The 5577-nt window shown below is 37.5% G+C and overlaps 1 pseudogene; it reads left to right on the top strand.

Moving 5' to 3' along the window:
• The first annotated feature begins 523 nt into the window (after positions 1–523).
• LOC143266830 (uncharacterized) lies at positions 524–2062 on the top strand (annotated as a pseudogene).
• Positions 2063–5577: the final 3515 nt, after the last annotated feature.

Below are 5577 nucleotides of genomic sequence, written 5' to 3'. Positions count from 1 at the left end.
CATACTGTAAAGAAACCCTATGAATGTAATCAGTGTGGTAAAGCCTTTGCATATCACAGTCATCTTCAAATGCATAGAAGAACACATACTGGAGAAAAACCCTATGAATGTAATCAATGTGATAAAGCCTTTGCTCGTCATAATACTCTTCAAATGCATAAAAGAATACATACTGGAGAGAAACCTTATGAACGCAATAAATGTGGTAAAGCCTTTGTATGCCAAAGCAGTCTTCAAAAGAATGAAAGAACACATACTGGAGAGAAACCCTATGAATGTAATCAGTGTGGTAAAACCTTTGCTTATCACCATACTTTTCAAATGCACAAAAGAACACATACTGGAGAGAAACCCTATCAATGTAATCATTGTGATAAAGCCTTTGCATGTCACAAAAGTCTTCAGAGACATAAAAGAACACATACTGGAGAGAAACCCCATGAATGTAATCATTGTGGTAAAGCCTTTGCTCATCACAGTACTCTTTTAATGCATAAAAGAACACATACCAGAGAGAAACCCTATGAATGTGATCACTGTGGTAAAACATTTGCACATCACAGTCATCTTCAAAAGCATGAAAGAACACATACTGGAGAAAAAAACCTATGATTTTAATCAGTGTGGTAAAGTCTTTACATGTCAAACACATACTGGAGAGAAACCCCATGAATATAATGAATGTGGTAAAGCCTTTACATGTCAAAGTAGTCTTCAAAAGCATAAAAGAACAAACACTGGAGAGAAACCCTATGAATGTAATCAATGTGGTAAAGCCTTTGCTCATCACAATGCTCTTCAAATGCACAAAAGAACACACACTGGAGAGAAACCCTATGAATGTAATCATTGTGATAAAGCCTTTGCTCATCATAATACTCTTCAAATGCATAAAAGAACACACACTGGAGAGACCCTATGAATATTTTCAATGTGGTAAAGCCTTTGCATGTCAAAGTAGACTTCAGAAGCATGAAAGAACACATACTGGAGAAAAAACCTTTGATTGTAATCAGTGTGGTAAAGCCTTTGCATGTCAAAGTAGTTTTCAAATGCATAAAAGATCACATACTGCACAGAAATACACAAAGATACCACCACAAAAGACTGCTGGCAATGGCCGAGAGACAGCCAGGACTGACCTACTCTGGTGATGGGATGGCCAAACACCCTAATAGTTGTGCCAGAAACTCCATCCAAGTACTGAGGAATCTGGATGCAGACATCCACGGCTAGGCCCCGGGTGGAGCGCTGGGAGTCTAATTAGCGAGAAAGAGGAGGGTTTATATGAGCAAGAATTATTGAAACCAAGGTTGGATAAAGCACAGGGACAAATAGCCAAACGAATGGAAACACATGAACTATGAACCAAAGGCCCTCAACTGGATCAGGCCCTCTGAATAGGTGAGACAGTTGATTGGCTTGATCTGTTTGGGAGGCATCTAGGCAGTGGTACCAGGTCCTGGGCTCGCTGCATGAGATAGCTGTTCGAAACCTGGGACTTATACAGGGATGCTTGGCTCAATCTGGGAGGAGGGGACTGGACCTGCCTGGACTGAATCTATCAGGTCGATCTCAGTCCTCGGGGGTGGCCTTGATCTGGAGGTGGTGGAAAAGGGGGTGGGCTGGGGGTAAGGGGAGGGGGGCAGGAAGGGGGAGAACAAGGAAATCTGTGGCTGTTATGTAGAACTGAATAGTATTGTAAAATAAAATTAAATTAAATTAAAAATTAAAAAAAATCACATACTGGAGAGAAACCCTACAAATATAATCAATGTGGTATAGCCTTATTTACACAGAGTACTTTCCATATACATAGAAGAACCCATACTGAAGAGAAACCCTATGAATGTGATCAATATGGTATAACCTTTACATGTAGCGAAACTCTTCAAAAGCATAAAAGAATACATACTGGTGAGAAACCCCATGAATATAATCAGTGTGGTAAAGCCTTTCCATGTATCAGTAATCTTCAAAATCATGAGAAAAAAATCATACTGCAGAGAAACCCTCTAAATATAGTCAATGTGGTAAAGTTTTGCACTTTATACAGGAGTAAAACTTCTGTGTACAATCAATCTGTTAAAGCCTTTGTATATTACAATAGTCTTTGACTACTTTAAAAGATCCTGATGGCTTCTTATTATAAAGTATTTGGTAAGATTTTTTAACCAACACACTTATGATCTGTTATACAAGAGTATTTGTTCAGTAGAAAAAATTTTGACTGTCAACAATCTGTTCAAGTATTATTATTTTCATTATTATATTGTTTGCACCAGAAAACTCATAGGACAAACAAATTTATGTAGCCCTATCTGTAGGGTAAAAGGGCCAGTCAAAGAAACATACACTGACCTTGAAACCAGAGCCAAAGAAACACACTTTGTCTCTGAATCCAGAGCCAATGGAAGAAACACCCTTGTCCTGAAACCTTACCCAAAAGGATAAAGGGGCCAGTGAAAGAAACATCCTGGCCCTGGAACTGGAGCCAAAGAAACAAAATCTACCATTGACCAACTGAGCACAAAACCTGTAATAGAAATCAGCCATTCCCTGAGCACATCAATTACTGAGCTTGTTCACCCTCAGTTATTTAAATCTGACCAATTCACACAATGAAAAAAATTCTCCCTAGAAAAATTCTGCCCCTAAGAAGCCCTATATAAGCCCTGTGTCTGTTCAGTTGGCAGCTGCCTTTTTTCTACCCTGGCAGAGGCAGCCAGTCTCCTGGATTCCTCCCTTCCAAATAAATCTCTTGAATGATTTTTGAGTGAAGATGTTTCACCAGAGGGCATCAGAACCTCACTACTGAATTGGAGCAGAGAAGCAATGGACACCTCTACTGTCAAACTGCCTTAAAGGAGAAGAGCATAAGAAACAATTTTTCATGGGAGACTGCTACATTTCTGCATCAGTTTCCCCCTTGAGTAAAGCAGAGAAGTAACAAATTGAATTGGAGCTGAGAAGAAAGGGCCATCTTTGCTGGGAAACTCCCTAGTGGAGCAGAGCAGAGAAGCAATGGACACCTCTGCTGGGAAGTCATCTTAGCAGAGTGGAGCAGATCCCAGCTGTAATGGCTCTGAAGAGGAGCATCATTGCTACACTCTGCAGGTAGACCATTCCCTGCTGAAACACAGCTTCAGGTATAGCCTGATTTCCTGACAGTCAGGATTCCTTTCTCTCACAGCTGTAGGTATTCAGGATACATTCCCTTCCCTGCTGTAGGTATAGTCTGACTTTCAACAGTCAGGGTTCCTTTCCCTTCAGAGCTGTCACACTTGCACACGTTATGAATTTAAAAGATAATGTAGCCCTTTTAGATTTTATTCTTGTATTCAGTTACATGAAATAACTAATTCAGGTGTAAAACTTTAAGCATTTATATTAGCTCCTTTTCTATTGTTGTGATATAATGTTTAGGTCAACTTATAAAGGTTTAATTTGGCTCTTGGTTCCAGAGGGATACAGCATCATCATAAAAGTGGCATGACAACAAGTGTCAGATATGGCAGCTATAGTAGGAAGCTAAGAATTCACATCCTTAACCTGTATCATTAAGCAGAGAGTGGAAACTGTAAATGACGTGTGGATGTAAGTTTTCAAAGCCTACCCCCAATAAGGAGGCATTTCCTAAATCTTCCTAAATAGTCCCACCAACTCAGAAAGATTGATATCTCTGACTTCAAGCATGCATTCTTTTTTTTTTTTAAATTATGTGAACCAATTCATGGTGAAGAAAAGTTTTGTGAGTAAGCTGTTAGATGCCTCAACACCTGTGGTATAGGAATGAATGCTTACAATAGAAAAACTTTCATGGGTGAAAAATCATTTGAAGAGTTGATTTTTTGTAATTTTGTTATTTTGTGATGTCAGTGTGGGTATGTGAATGTGCGTGCTGGTTCCTGAAAACATTAGACCTGTGGACCTTCATGTAGCAGAAATTACAAGAAGTTGTCAAAAATCAGACGTTGGTCCTGGGTATTAACATTTATTAACTGCCCAGCCATGACTCTAGTGCTGTAAATATTTTAAAACCTATTTATATCATTTTGAAGTCAGAAAACAGGGACAAACTTGTACAAGAGAAAAGACCTATTTATGTAAATGATTTAGTAAAACTTTAGACATCACATTTGTCTTCAGCTTCAAGAAAAAAATCATGTTTTATTTATTTTTTATTGTAACCTTGAAGGAAGTAAATTACTTACCATATTCACTCAAGACTGATGGTTGAGATCACTGCATTATGTTTTCTATTTTGAAACATTTGAGGTAGATACTAAAGTGTGCTATGTGTATAGCAAAAGCACTTAGTGAAGTTTATTTTGTGGTCTTTATAGTCCTTCTGTGATTTTTGTTTATATTCTATTGTACTTTTACTTAGTCATAGGCTTTTTTTCTGCTGTAATATATAGAATGGTATCCCCACCATCTAAGTGGTCCATTGTTTATTCAAATACCAGGCAGTGTGTGATCATACTTTTCAAGTAAGGATGTCTGTGAAATGGTGGTGGGTTCTTGTTCATGGTTTTTTTTCATATTTTCATAAATTTCCTTGAGATTTTGTTGTTATTCAGCTTGGCATGGATGTCAGTAATGATTCAAGGATATATTTGTACTTATGATTCTCATGTGTTAGCCTTCTGAGTACAGGTCTAAGGGTAGATGATGTACTCCCAATGTGTGCTGTTTTGCCAACACAATTTAACAGTGTTAATGTTAAAATGCTTAATAAAAGAGAATATAAGAAACATTAAATACCTCATGTGTGTATTCAAAGCAGTATTTTCATTTTTCTGGCAAAGATGTAATAAAGTAGGATAATCAGCAGTCAATTGTGTCCCTCATATCATAGCTTGATGTTCTGTGGATAATTTGCTATTGCATGCTTCTCTCTGTCCTCATTAGTTAACCATTTGATATTTCATCTTGAAGTACTGCCTTCTAAGGGAATTATACAGAGAAGACTGATAATGTAATGACACAAAGATTTATTTTGTAACAAACATTCTTGTTGTGTGTGTAATGTGATTGTGGCTTTGTAGGCCCATGGCAGATATGTGAAGAACAGAAGACAGTTTTCTGGTTTCTGCCTTTGGTCCTCTTAATATAGTGATCAATGTCATGTTTCCAGCCTTGCACACCACATGCCTTTCATACTGAGCCATCTCACTGGTGCTTGCTGGTGTAGTAGAAATACTAAAGCAGTAAGCTATTGTCTTCTTTTCAGATTATAAACTTAGTTTCATACAAGGATATAACACCAGATAGTTAGTGCAATAAATCCTCTTTGAATATGAAGATATTTATACAACCATGCATTTTTAATTTGTTATTATGAGGAGTAAATATTTGTTTATACTGCTTTCTCAGAATCACAGTTGAATGTCAGAGAAGTGCCTCATTCAGTAAAGTTAGTTTCTGCTAAGCCTGATGATCTGAATTTTATCCCTGGGTGACACATATTACTCCTACAAATTTTTCTCTTATTTCAAAATTTGGACAGTGACATATGCACACTTTTACATCAGCACAAACATAAATAATTTTGAAGCCTAAATAAGTACCTTT

Source organism: Peromyscus maniculatus, chromosome 16, assembly GCF_049852395.1.
Source record: "Peromyscus maniculatus bairdii isolate BWxNUB_F1_BW_parent chromosome 16, HU_Pman_BW_mat_3.1, whole genome shotgun sequence".
NCBI classification, from domain to species: domain Eukaryota; kingdom Metazoa; phylum Chordata; class Mammalia; order Rodentia; family Cricetidae; genus Peromyscus; species Peromyscus maniculatus.
The sequence above is the reverse complement of the archived record's forward strand: the minus strand, read 5'-3'. Positions and strand labels throughout refer to the sequence as shown.